This window comes from Prionailurus bengalensis, chromosome B1, assembly GCF_016509475.1.
Source record: "Prionailurus bengalensis isolate Pbe53 chromosome B1, Fcat_Pben_1.1_paternal_pri, whole genome shotgun sequence".
NCBI lineage: Eukaryota > Metazoa > Chordata > Mammalia > Carnivora > Felidae > Prionailurus > Prionailurus bengalensis.
The window spans coordinates 189792376-189807400 of record NC_057344.1 but is presented as its reverse complement, the minus strand read 5'-3'; the positions used below and the strand labels follow the sequence as shown (position 1 = coordinate 189807400).

The window sequence follows — 15025 nt, the reverse complement described above, 5'->3', positions numbered from 1 at the left end:
ATGATTAACCTTCTATCAAACACCTGTGCTCCCTTCTCCAGGGCAGAGTAATGCCAGGAAGTGGCTGCCCAGCCAAGGACACATTACCTGTACCTCTTGCATATAAAAGGGTCACATAATTAGTTTTGCCAACAGAATGTTCATGAGCAAAAGTGGTTAAGAAGCAGTGAGACCATTTCTACTTTCTTTCAGAAGCAAGGATTAGCTAAAGGCCGTGAACCCTGGGGAGATGACAAAAGGAATAGATGGAAAGAGACTGGGTCCTTGAAGAATTGTTTGAAAAAAATAAAAACCAAAAACAAAACCCCAAAAAAACAAAACCGTTCACTAATCAGAAATACCTGTTTAGGCTTTACAAGAGTGAGAAATCTCTGTCTATTTGTATGTTTATTTGTTACAGTAGCATGCATTATCTTAAGTATATTACAGTCCTGAGGTTGAATGTAAGAATTTCCTATGGAAAGGTGGAAAAACATATGTTGATGAGAGACTGGGTCCAATAGAACAAGTCTATTAAAATATATGCATATTTTAAACGATTGAATAGAATTTAACACTGTAACATTTCCTCAGTAAGGCAAATTAAATTTCTAAAAGAGCAACGTATTTGTGGCTTGATCTGATGTTGTAAGTGGGTGGATAAGTAGAAACTGCTTAATCTTCATTCTCTTGAAGATTAACATTTTATAATTTGGAATTTGGCTTTCGCATGTCCATCAATATTCAGCAAATGATCATCTGAATATATGTTCATAGCTTCTAACATGTGTTGTCAGGTTATGTCATTAAAGGGGAGAGCATTATATGTACTCAATGTGTTAAATAATTCTAGACCCTCCCATTTGGAGATGAAAGGCAAGACGAATTGTTTACTCACTTATACTATGCATTAGTATTTTTTTTTCCTTTTTCATGACGCAATATTTAAAACATACAATTCTAATGATATTATACATGTGAAAGTGCTTAGTCTTGGGTCTGGCAAATTGAAAGCAATGTGGTGAGCCAGTCTCAACTGTATCAATGAGAATCATACCTGAAAGAATAGAAACGCAACAGGATAGATGGACCTAGGTGTTTAGATGACCTTACAAAGCAAAGGCTGTTAATCACTGGACTTCTGACTACTTCTGAACTATTGTTACATGAGAGATAAGTAAACTTTTGTGTTTTTTTTGATTCAACTGTATTTAAGATCTTTTTGTCATAGGAGCATAATCAGAAAGAATCAACCCTGCAGACACCTTGATTTCAAACTTCTGATTTCCAGAATTTTGAGACATTTCTGGTGGTTAAGCCACCCAGTTTGTGGAACTTTGTTATGGCAGCTTTAGCAAACTAATACATCATCCATTCCACAATGAAGGTTAAATGTTTTAAATTCTAGAATCAGTAAATAAACCCTGCTGCTTGACATTTGGAGCTAGGGGAATAAGCCATGCCAGTCTTGTACTATTTATTTTCTTTTATCTGCCATTCATGAACATACCCTCTATTCTTTCAACCAATCCTTACTATTTTCATACCTATTTTTTATATTGTGCCATAGAAGTTGTGACAAATGCCACTGAGCAGGAGATGCCAATCTCAGATTTGAGTGTGAGGTAGCTCCTGGGAAGACATGGAATAATTATCTGATGCTGGTTTATTTTCAGCATCGATTTAACTTCAAATTAAAGTTGCTAATAATGTGCCGAGCAAAAGAAAATAAATCCTAAAGGTAATGTCACCTCTAAATACACGTTTTAAGGGGTGAGAAGATCAAAGAGGCCAGATGGGCTATGTTAACTTTAATCACAAAATAAAGTACATATCAGTAGGGGAGAAAAATAGAAGATCCCTAGTTGCTCTTTAGAAGAATTTGGGAACACAAAGAGAAGAAAGAATGGAGAAATGTTTATTTATTATTTTGTTTTGTCTTGTTTTTTTCACTGAACAATTCCTGGATGTGTGGGAAACAACAATATTGAAGGAGGTAGCAATCAAACGTTCATGGCATTTTCCTGTTTATTAAGAATAACCTACTCTTCTTTGTTTTCCCCATTTCCAGGTGAATATTTAATTGCTATTTAAAAAAAATTAAATTTTTATTTATTTTTGAGAGAGAGACAGACAGACAGACACAGTGCAATCATGGAAGGGGCAGAGAGAGAGGGAGACACAGAAACTGAAGCAGGATCCAGGCTCTGTCAGCACAGAGCCTGATGCGGGGCTCGAAATCACAAACCCTGAGATCATGACCTGAGCCGAAGTCGGAGGCTTAACCAACTGAGCCACCCAGGTGACCCAAAATTTAATTGCTCTTAACTAAAAACAAAAACTACTTGTCTTATTATTTTATAAACCCCTCCTTTTTTTTTTTCTCTCTACACTTGCAAAGACACACCTGTCTAGATTTAGAAAGTGGCCCTATTTACTATATTGTGGTAGATAAGAACAGAAGACTACTATTAACTTTACAAAAGTCTAAAACCCCAGTATTCTCACAATGATCTGATTTCCATGTTGGAATAAACTAAGATGGCTTTCTCTCTGTTTTGTTTTGCTTTGTTTTGTTTTGTTTATCCCAAACAAGTGCTTTAGAAAACTCAGTTGTTTTCAGATACCTTCTACAGCAACCAGCACCATCAGTAAGTAAAATCTGGATAACTCACTTTTTTCAAATCTCTTATCATTGGTGGGGCCAGGATGGAGGGGTGGGGTGCATTTTCAATATGAAAGAAGGTAAGATTAGAGCCCTGGACTAAATAGCATAAAAAATCTCTTTGTTTTCCACGTTGTGTATGTGAGGGGGAAGGGATTCGTTAATAAGAAAAAATATTGCATTATGTTAAACTACAATACAATATATCACAATCTTTATGAGGAAACATAAAAAAGAGATTTTGTCTAAGTTATAAGGATTAGAGAAAAAAACTTCGAATAAAATCTAAGATTGTGCTAGTTTTTTTTTTTTTTTTTTCCTTATCCCAGGACATTTAGACAAAAAGGCTAAAGTTATCATCATAATCATCACCAGTATTATGTCATTGAATATTATGATTATCAGAAGAGCTGTAAAGAAAATTCAACTCTTGACTGAGTATTGATAGAAATATCAAATAGAGTACATGATATTATTCAGATCCACTCTGACTCCAAATCCCAGGATTTTAAAATAGATGTCCTGATTCTGGAAAGTAAGTTTTTGGGTTACTTAAAAGAAGGGAAAAGACAAACAGTTCAAGTATTTTGAAAGAACTTCTGAATTCATAATAGTTTTGGGGGAAAGGAAGTATGAAATTACATGTTTTTATGAATGATGTTCTTAATCAAATGGCTCCTGAGGCTATAGTAACATGAAGTATTTTTAATCTTTTCACAAACGGAACATCTAAGATCCACATGTCAATGTCAAGGAAAGAGCTTTGTGTTTAAATCTCCACAAGTTTAAAGATTTATACTAAGATCTCAGTGTTAGAAAACTGTAATTGAATGGAAGCTGAGACATAATTAATTGTTAAGCTGTATAATTTTTCACTTTCCATTTCAAGGATTGTCACTAAAATAGCAATTTTTTCTCCTCTTGCTAATCCAACAATTTCCTGGTGACAGCCTGTCATCATGAGAATTTACTATCACATTACTGCTTTACACACTTCAATACAAACATTTCCAAGCTGAAATTAGATACATTGACAAGAAATATGGCTTTTAGTTAATGATTTATGTTTTTGCTTTGGAAAAAGAAATGTTCTCTTAAATATATTATACTGACAAGTAGCTTCCAAACTTTTTGTAGAAGCATTCAAAGGGAAAGTTTTATGATCACTGATCAATAAAAATAGTGCCTTGGCATTTTGATATCCCTCTCCTTCACACATACACACACAAAAAGAGAAAATGCTACAAGAGTAGGTCACAGTGATTAATAGTATGTGCATTATAATCTGGTAGAGCAGGGCGTACATCTTGGATTTTCCATTAACTAGCTCTGTGGTTTGGGAAAGTGGTTTACTTTCTTATGTTATAACTGTCTCAGCTATAAATGGGATCATGAAGAGTATTCACCTCCAAAGGTGTTTTGAAAGATTGAATACCCCCTTATCTATGGGGGTGTATGTTCCCAGATGCTGAGCGGTTGCCTGAAACTACAGATAGTACCGAACCCTACATATACTATGTCTTTTCCTATATATACAGACCTGTGATGAAGTTTAATTTATAAATTAGGCACAGTAAGATATTAACAATAACTAATAAAATAGAATATACTAACCAATATATAATATTAACAATAAACAATGTAAGAAAATTCTAACAATGTACTGTCCTACAATTACGTGAACGTAGTTTTCTCAGTATTTTATTGTACCGTGCTAATTTTTCTTCTCATGATGATGTGAGATGCTAAGATGCGCCCATGATGAGCTGAAGGGAGGTGAACGACACACTGTGGCTACTAGTGACCTGTTGCCAGTGCATCAGAAAGGAGGATCATTCGCTACTGGACCTTGGTTGACTGTGGGTAAGGGAAATGGTGGAAAGTGAAACCATGGATAAGGGGGACTACTGTCATGCAGCTCATTGGAAAGTTAGGTAGAAGGAACATCAGGTAAGTGATGAATAGTCGCTATTTGATGTTTTTATAATCATTACTTACTGGGCACTCCTCAGGGCCAAGTGTTAGGCTGGGGAGGAGGGACATAAAAATGAGGAAGCCATACTTCTCTGAGACCTCACAAACAGTGTTGTGAAGTAAAAAGGGAGATAGCATACGTGAATGCACTTTGCAAAGTAAGAAACTCGAAATAAAAACAAGAATGTTTCGTCAATAAAGTCATCACCAATGCGCTCAAAAATAATTTAATGTTAAAGTGTGGGTCAGCAATAAACCATAAGAGACTCTTAAATATAGAGAATATGGGGCACCTGGGTGGCTCAGTCGGTTAAGCGTCCGACTTCAGCTCAGGTCACGATCTCACGGTCCATGAGTGGTCCGTGAGTTCGAGCCCCTCGTCGGGCTCTGAGCTGATGGCCCAGAGCCTGGAGCCTGGTTCCGATTCTGTGTCTCCCTCTCTCTCTGCTCCTCCCGCGTTCATGCTCTGTCTCTCTCTGCCTCAAAAATAAATAAACGTTAAAAAAATTTTTTTATAAAAAAATAAGAAAAAATATAGAGAACAAACAGGTTTGCAGGAGGGGTGTTGGGTGGGGGGATGGGCTAAATGGGTGACGGGCATTAAGGAGGGTACTTGGGATGAGCACTGGGTTTTACGTGTAAGTGATGAATCACTAAATCCTATTCCTGAAATCATTATTACGCTATATGTTAACTAACTTGGATTTAAATAAAAAACAATAATAACACTCTAAAGCAAAACCAAAAGCAAAATATGTGTCAGCATCTAACTTCAGAAAGTTACCGCTTTTATTCAACAACCATACTGCCAATATTTTAATCTTGAGTACATTGGGTACCTGTTAATCAATTAACTCAATTATGCATCCATTCATGCATTCAACAAAGATTTACAAGTGTCCACGATGCTCTGGGGATTCACTTTCCAGCCTTTGTAGCCACCCCGTGTTTTGTTTCTCAAGCACACAGTCACACCTTTCTTCCCTTTGAAGGTAAGCTCATTCCTTTTTTATGTCTGACCTTCTAGGAAGGCTTTATGATGCACTCTTAACAGAATGGTTTGTGGGTAACTTACAAACGTTTCAAGAAGATTAAGCTTCCTTAACGCCAGCAAAGTGCCAACTCTAGTTGAAAGGCTCCCATGAAAATGAGTACCTGGCACAACTTTGGGCTTGGAAAAACAATTTGAGAGCGCAGGTTTTGTTAGATAATGGTACTAAGATGTCCTGGAATTGCATTTAAGGCTTTCAGACACATGACCAAACTCATCTACTGCTGAAATTGGCTTGATTTACAGCATAAGGTAACAGTGCTTCTAGCATCTCAAATGCTAAAACAATTTCTTTAATTGCTTTAATTCATTATTAATTGATTTTCTTAATGCACTACTAAAGAAGAATTCTTTCTAAATTCTACAAGCATAAATAACGCAAATATATTATCTTTTCAACTTGCTGACTGCATAATATCATGAGCATTAAAACGACAGCATAACAGGTTATACTGGCTATTACTGCAATAAAATATTATAAGTTGATATTATTTGTTGGAATTTATCTAACATCAGAATTTTATTTTTAAAAACAGTAAAATCAAACATCAAATGAATTAAGATGAATTTTATATTTTACTATTTATTTTTAGAGTGTAAATATGACTTAGATCTTCCCAGTATGACCCTGGAAGAATAATAGTGTATTTTAATATTTGTGATTTTTAGAATTTTGATAGTGCCTACCTACCAAGATGCTTACTTGTGAAATTCCTTTTAAGAGTATGAAAGAAAAATAGCATAGTATAGGGAAAAATACATTGGAAATTAATAATTAATTACCTCTCCTATTTTTCTAATAGAATCTACAAGAACCCGACCCTTTGCTTCATTCCCCACCCTTGTGGGTTGTTTACAGGATAAACTATACTGATGTGGAATATTCAAGAATCCATTACTTTGTGGACAGCTCTAATGGTCCCATTGTGCTAAGCAGGAACTTATTTACCGGTAGCTTCTATTCATTAAGTTCAAGTCTTCCTCCTTTTTTTCATGTTTATTTGGAGAGAAAGAGAAAGTTTGTGAGTGGGGGAGGGGCAGAGAGAGAGGGAGAGAGAGAATCCCAAGCAGGCTCCACACTCAGCCCAGAGCCCAACACAGGACTGGATCCCAGGAACCATGAGCTCATGACCTAAGCCAAAATCAAGAGTTGGACCCTTAACAAACTGAGCCATCCAGGTGCTCCTCAAGTCTTCCTCTTGGTGCTAAGTAAGAGTTCTGTCTTCCTTACCTCCTTAGTCTTCTAACCACTAGAAGGCAGGTATCTAGTTTCAACTTTCTTCTCATTAGACTAAGCACTCAATGTCTCCAGCGTTTCTGCCCAGAACAAGGCTCTGACTCACCACCCAGGTGACTCTCCTCCAACCATGTCCCAGTTTGAGGTTTCTCAGTCTTTTCTGTAATTAGCCCCGTCAGCATAATTTATCAAGCTTTATTTCTTACAGTTTTTATATGAAAGAGGAGGTTTGCTTATTGCTCAAAAAATTGTTGATATTATTAAAATTAAAAATTTTATATTAAAATAGGGATCATTTGTTAAAATATTTAGAGTGTGATAATATACATAAGAAACTTCTTTGGCTATTCTAACAGGCTCTCCTCCCTGTCCTATCCTGTCACCTATCCTTTCAGTGAATGATGCCAAGACTTGAGCAGAGCTGACAGCGACTTCCTGTTTTCCCTGCCTGCTTTCTCTCCCTGGCCTCTGGCACTTCTTGTGTCTACATCACAATTGTCTGTCACCTGTGCAGCCTGACAGGCTCTGAATCGGTCATCCTCTTCCCCTCATACATCTTTCCGGTTTATTCTCCATTTAGAAGCCAAAGGGCTCTTTTGCAAACATAAAGGAGATCCAGTCATCCTCCGTTGAAAACCTTCCAGAGACTTCCCATTACAAGGAGAATGAAATCCCGACTTCTTGCCATGTGTCATCTCTGTAGTCTCACCTACCTCAGACTCCCCTCATACCACTCCCAGTGCTCCAGCCACATTTGCCTTTTCCTTCTGTCTCAGGCCAAGGGGATCCACCTTAGGGCATTTGCCTGACTGTCCTTGCACAGCAGCCTTTTCAACACACACTTGCATGGCTGCCTCCTTCTTGTCCTCTAGGTCAGGTTACGTGTCCCTTTCCTGGCCACAGAACGTGAAATAGCTTCTCTCATTGCTTTCAATCACGTCACCCTATGTTATTTATTTTTTCTTTAATCTTTTAAAAAGTTTATTTGTTTATTTTGAGAGCGAGAGAAAGTGTAAGTTGGGAGGGGCAGAGAGAGAGAGGGAGAGAGAGAACCCCAAGCAGGCTCTGCACTGTCAGCACAAAGCCCCACACTGGGCTCGATCTCACAGACTTTGAGATCATGACCCGAGCTGACGTCAGAGGCTTAACCGACTGAGCCACTCTGGAACCCCATGTCACCCTATTTTAATACTGTAATAGTACTTGCTGTCATTAATATATTATCATTTGTTTATTTATAGTCTATTCCCCTAATGAAATAAAGCCCACAGTAGCAGCAACCTTAATGATCGCATTCCGAGCAATGTTTGGTGCTTAAGTAGTGTTGAATGAATGTGTGCACGATGTATGCCTGGCTACTGAATAGCAGATCCAGAGCTGTGATGTGCCATGTGACGGAGACCTAAGAGCCTGAGCCTGGGTTTGAATTGCTGATTTGCACTTGCTGGCAGACTTCGAACAAGTTATGAACATTTCCTGGCCTGACGTTATACATCTAAAATAAAATGAGGATGAGAATGCTACTCTCTTCTTAAGGTTATTGGAAGGATGAGGTAAATTTAAACAGTTGCGTGTAATGCGGTGATAAGTGCTATGTAACTTTTGCGATGAATAGTAAACTCAGCCTCATGTTCAGTGCTTGGGGCAGCTATAGCATTGATGTGTATTACATCTTTTACATCTGTACATATATCTTTACATCTGTAGATAAAAAAAAATCTACATCTTTTTTTTTTTTATGTGTGCAGCTGGGAACTGACATCTTGATCTTTTTGTGCTTATGCAGTTGCCTTTTGGGGCCAACTATAGAATTTTCTATCGATCAGCGTTATTTTGTCACATTCAGTATATCATTCGAAGCTGCTGAAACTGCTGACAATTTCAATTCGTTTATTCCTTAAGTGTCAATTTGGATATTTGGACCCAGGGTCTTAATCTAAAATCTGAGGTACTCAACTCAAGTGACCTCAGTCTACAGCCCTTTGAGAGGATTCACGGGGCCCTCTTCTAGCAAGTGCCTTTCCTTTGCACCAAGCATAGGCCTGTGAACACCTGGACCTGACCCGAGGGGAGGACCGGGGCTGTAGAGGAGGAGGACAGAAGACAAATGAAGCACGTGGACATCCACTGGTGAGGATCAGGATCATGGGAAGGAGACGTGGGAAAATAGCAACATGGATATAGAGGACCTTTTTTTTTTTTTTAAGCTTTTCATTGTGAACAATTCTAAGTTCAAAGAAAATTGCAGAGAGGTCCCGAGAATGCTCACTCGGTTTTCTCCAGTAGTTAAATCCTATATAGTACTTAATAATAAGTCAGGAATTCGACATCAGTATAACGCATGTAGAGGGCCATGTCATTTTAGTGCTGGGGGAGATTCAAGTTCCGCCTGCCTCAAGATACAGCAATCAATATTTTATTACCACAAAGATACCCCTGTGTTATGCTTTTATCATTACCACCTTCCTCTCTTCTACCATTCCTAACCATCATCAACCTACTGTTATCCTTTTCTACATTTTTGCCATTTAGAGAATGTTATATAAATAGAATCATACTGTACGTAACCTTTGGAGACTGCCTTTCCATTCACTATAATGCCCTTGTGATTCATCCTCATTGTGGCATTTATCAACAGTTTGTTCCTTTTATTGCTGAACAGGATTTCATGGGCGGGATATACCACAGTCAATTTAACCACTCGCCTATGAGGCAGTTTGATCATTTCCAGTGTTGGGCTATTAAAAATCAAGCTGCTATGGACAATCACGCACAGCTTTTCGTGTAGACACAAGGTTTTGTTTCTCTTGCATAAACACTCAGGAGGGCAGCTACAGGGTTGAATGGCAACTGTATAGCTTTTAAGAGTCTTTAGGGTGGCTGTATTAGTTTAGCTTCCTATTGTCACTATGTCTTAGTTTGTTCTAACAGGTGTAGTGTTGTTTCCTTGTCATCTTAATTTATATTCCCCTGATGCCTGATGATGATAGGAAAAAATCTGTTATAAGATGGCCAACAGGACTGATAGGGGAATTCTAGTCCCTGCCCGAAGACTCCCCTTCCAGGTTTTTCTTCCCACCCCACTTGCCATGCATGAACAGACTATAAATTGTCCTCTCTGCTTTTGCTTGGGACTCAGACCTCTGGAGAGCGATCTCCTCTGAACCCGCCTGTGTAAAATAAACCTCCTACCTTCCAAGATCTCTGAGTACCACTTGGTTCTTCCGTTGGGTGATCCAGACCAGTTTCCATAACAGTGATACCTATCATCTTTTCATAGGCTTATTTACCACCAATATATATTTTTTTGTGAGATACCTTTGTGTTTTTTTGCCCATTTTCTAATTGCATTGTTTATTTGCTTGTGTTCACTGTTGAGGTCTGAAATCTCTTTATATATTCTAGATCTGGGTCCTTTATCTGAAATGTGGTTGGCAAATATTTTCTCCTAGTCTGTTACTTGCCTTTTCTTACTCTTAATAGGGGCTTTCATTGAGCAAGAGTTGTTTAAGTTTGATGAAGTTCATTTGCTGATAGTTTTATTTGATGGATCATATCTAAGAACTCCTGAGTTCTAAAGGTTTTTTTCTATGTTGACTTCTAAAAGTTTTAGAGTTTCATATTTTGCGTTTAAATCCATGATTCATTTTAAGCTAATCTTGGGGCGCCTGGGTGGCTCAGTTGGTTAAGCATCTGACTTCAGCTCAGGTCATGATCTCGCGGTTCTTGAGTTCCAGCCCTGCGTTGGGCTGTGTGTTGACAGATCAGAGCCTGAAGCCTGCTTCGGATTCTGTGTCTCCCTCTCTCTTTGCCCCTCCCCTGCTTGAGCTCTGTCTCTCTGTCTCTCTGTCTCTGTCTCTCAAAAGTAAATAAACATTAAGAAAAAAGCTTCTGTATTAGGCTAATTTTTTATGAGGTTGTAGAGGAGGAAAACTTTCCTTCTTCTCTTCTAGATTCTTTGGCTGCTATAATACATTGACATAAGACAGATTAACAGTATTAAAACTAATTTAATTTGGTGGCACCTGGGTGGTTCAGGTAGTTAAGTGTCTGACTCTTGATATCAGCTCAGGTCATGATCGCATGAGTTCAAGTCCTGCATCAGGCTCTGCACCAACAGCATGGATCGTGCTTGGGATTCATTCTTTCTCCCTGCCCCTCCCCTGCTTGCACTCTTTCTGTCTCGCAAAAAATAGAAACTTTAAAAAGACAAATTTAATTTCATACATACAAGACCTCATAAAATATGAGACTCAAAAAAGTGATCAAAGCAGGCAGATTTTTAGACAAGAAAATGATAAATTTATGAAGAATGAAGAAGACGGAGGGTTCGGGTTTGGGTTGGCAAATCAATAAAGAAGTAACCAGCCTTATTCAGCCTTCTCAGCCCTAAATTCTCTGGTGGCAAGGATGCCTTCTAGTCTCCAGGTAGAGGGAAGGTACCTTTCACATGGGAGGTTTATCTCCTACTTCAGGGGGACAGAGAAGGTCAGAGTGTTATGCTTGTGCCAGCTGTTTCTTAAGTCACTTTCATTCAAAATAATCAATGTGCCTAAGTGGCATATTTGGGGGTGACGCATTCTGGTTCCCTTCAAGGCATTAACTTTAGGTTGAGGTTCTTTTTTTTCTTCTCCTTTTCCTTTCTTTCTTTCTTTCTTTCTTTTTTATTATTACCATTGTCTGATAATGACTATCTTTCCTCTATTAAGTTGCTTTTGCATCTTTGTTGAAAACCACTTGAGTGTATTTGCATGTGTCTATTTTTGGGTTCTCTATTCTGTTTCATTGTTTTGTGTGTTTATATTTCTGCCAATACGACAGAATCTTGATTACCATTGCTATATAATAAGTCTTAAATCCAGGTTATAGTGATTCTACCTACTTTATTCTTCTTTTGCAAAATGATTTTAGCTATTATAGTTTCTTTGGCTTCCTATATAAATTTTAGATTCGTCTTGTTATGTGTACAAATATCTTGCCTGAGTTTTAATAGAACTTGTGTTAAGACTGTATATCAACTTGGGGAGAATTGACACTTTTACTATATTGTCATCCCAGTCTGTATGTGTCTCCATTTATTTAGATCTTCTTCAGTTTCTTTCATCGGCATCTTGTGGTTGTCAGCCAGATGGGGCTGGATGGTGCTATGTTATCTCCATTGATACTATGGGGGGTGGGGTTCCCCACTGGACCTTCTGTGACATCACCTTGGTGGTTTGGGGGTGACTCTATAGCCTGTCAAGCATGGAAATCTAGGCTCTCCACTAGCCCTTTGCTGACAGGGGTGGAAGTGGGGCCATAGTGTTTTTGGCGGTGTTTGGCTAAAATAGAAGTATTGTCTGGAAGTTTCCTGTTTTGCTTGGATAGTCCTGTTTTGATTCTTTGGCTGAAGAGAGCAGGCTTCTTCTGTCTGCATCTATTGGTTCCAAGTTGCTGGGTTCCTTGTTGTGTCATTCCTTTGTCCTGTGATCTCTAAGTGGTCTGCTTCCTTCTCTATATCTATTAGAGTCTTCTTGTATTTGTTTTATATATATTGTCTGGGGTTTTTAACTATCCAGCAGAAGAAATAGGGTACATGAATTTCATCTTCCTGGAAGCAGAAGATAAAAGTTACAGAGAAGTGCTACTATTTTTCAATGTGTGTTTCGATTTTCAGCTTTATTAGATCACTACAAAAGGCAGGTATTAACCCCATTGCACTTATGAGAATGTTGGACAAGGAAGTTAAGTGCCTTATCCATTTGTACCTGGTCAGTTTGTGCATGGAACTGTTCTTGTACCAAATGTTTATATTTTTAAAATTTAAACTCTTGGGATTTAAAGAATAGGCTCTTTTTATATGAATAAAATTGTCATTAAATCATTTTTAAAAAATCATACTGGTGGTGGCTGGCTGGCTCAGTCAGAAGAACATGGAACTCTTGACCTCAGGGTCATGAGTTTGAGTCCCACGTTGGGTATAGAGATTACTTACATAGAAAATCTTAAAAAAAGAAAGAAAGAAATGTACATGGAACAATATAACAAGCATACATGTCCCCAACACTCAGAACGGACCATTTTTAACATTTAAAAAAATCATACTGGATCAAGATAGGAGTTAGAAAATATTCTATGTTTGGAAATATGCCAACGGGAGATATTTTTCTAAGTTCTGACGGAAGATTTAGAAGTCCTGGTTCTTCTAATGTCTGGCTGTTTTTCTTAGAACAGGTCACTTAACTTTTCTGGGTGTCAGTTTCCAAATTTGTAAAACAGTAGTAATGACACCTGTTTTGCCTATTTCTCAGAATTATTGTATTGATCAAATTAGTTAGGAAATGTGTAAATATTTTCTAAATTGTTAAGTTATTTATGAACATAAATGTTATTTTTATCTCCATCATTATTACTCAGATAGTTATGAGTTTTCTCCTTACACAGCAAAATAGAAGACAATAAGACACAAAAAGCTTAGAGAGGGAAGTATCAGCAATCATAGAGCAGGCTTCGCAAGTATAATAGATCCAATAAATGTAAAAGATTATTTGTAAGGCCGTGGTATTATACACACATGGATGTGAGAAAGAATTACATGCAATTACATAAAACAAGGAAATTAGTTGAGAATTTCTTTCTCTGGAAATTTTATAATTAGATTTATTATCCAATGCAGTTTAGAGACATGACACGAAGAAAAAAGAAACCAAAGAGTCAGTTTTGTTTCCCATTTCATTTCAACATGGGACATCTATTCCTCTCAGACCAGTCTCCTAAATTTGCCTCCTGCTTGCATTCTCAGGGTTCGTCTTTACTCCCTCCTATCCATTCTTCAGGATCTCCCAATATTCTTACCTCCCCTGTTTCACTTCCTCTGACAATTCCAGCCTACTCTACTCTCATCCTGTTCTGAAATCTCATTGCCTGCACCACAAAATTAGGTACTTAATTATATATTTCCTTGTGCTGTTTTCTAATTGTGTCAAGGATATCTTCTCTTTCATGCTAAATTGTAAATTCTTAGGAAAGGACCAATTCTCACGCGTTTCTGTTTCTCCTTCAGCATTTAGAAAACATGACCACATAAGAGCTACTCAAAGAATAAATAATTGACCATATGACTTTTCTAGGCTCTTTATAACTCTGTCCCTCTACAGTATTAAAGAACAGAGAACAAGAAGGCCAAAGATGACTATATTAATTACCCTGAGTGGTAAACTTATTCAGTATACCTGGGTTCTGGCAGTTACTGAGATATCTAGTTGATAGAGTAGACAGTAGTGATGAACTAAAAGGCCATCCTATAGAGCTTGCTTACATTTTGAGTTCTGGAATGAGTCATCACTACCTACCAAGTAGATTAGTTAAAAAGAGGTCTTTGTGATTTATTTCACTATTTACTTAAATTGTGTTGCTGTCAACCATTTGGTGTCCTATCCTCACAATAAATCAAGGTGATACAAAGGGTTAATTTGCATGGAATATTATCCTCTTTCACACATGGACTAGATCCAGACAGGACTAAGACAAGAGGCTTTCATCAGGATTTGGAATTCTTAGAAATCATCTAGTTTAACATTCTCACTTATAGGTCAGAGGCTCTAGAAGTTACATAAAAATGAGGTGTGTCACAAGGGTCTCTTTATCAGTTCGAAGAATGTTCAAAATACATCATTTTGGCCACTTTAGTCCTTTATCTGCTGGTATTTGGATAAACACCTCAAAAACAAAGTTCACATATTTTATAATTAAAGTGCTGTGAATTTAGACTCCATATTTGTTATTTATTAGTTATATGGCTCTAAGTAAATCTAATGGTCTCAGTTTCTGCATGGATAGGAAAAATTGACAAAGCAATATCTATTTCTCAGGATTATTGTGAAACCTAATTGTTCACATAAATAATCTTATTAGAACTGTTAAGAAAACATGTAAGATTTTAAAGAATAAGTTACTCTGTATATGAGCACCATTTTTAACATAATATAATAGTATTGTTATTATATTTCAATCATCATTACTGTTAAGCTTAACTTTTGAGTAGGGGATATATTATTGATTAAAACATAATAAAATTAATAAAGTTTTAGAACTAGACCAAGATGCCAAAGTAGTGTAGAAGAGGGCACTTCACAAAACC

The 15025-nt window shown here is 37.3% G+C and overlaps 1 protein-coding gene across 4 annotated transcripts in view; it reads right to left on the bottom strand.

The window, feature by feature from the left end:
- Nucleotides 1-15025, bottom strand: part of KCNIP4 (potassium voltage-gated channel interacting protein 4) — a 1162373-nt gene that overhangs the window by 312341 nt on the left and 835007 nt on the right. The window lies entirely within an intron of this gene.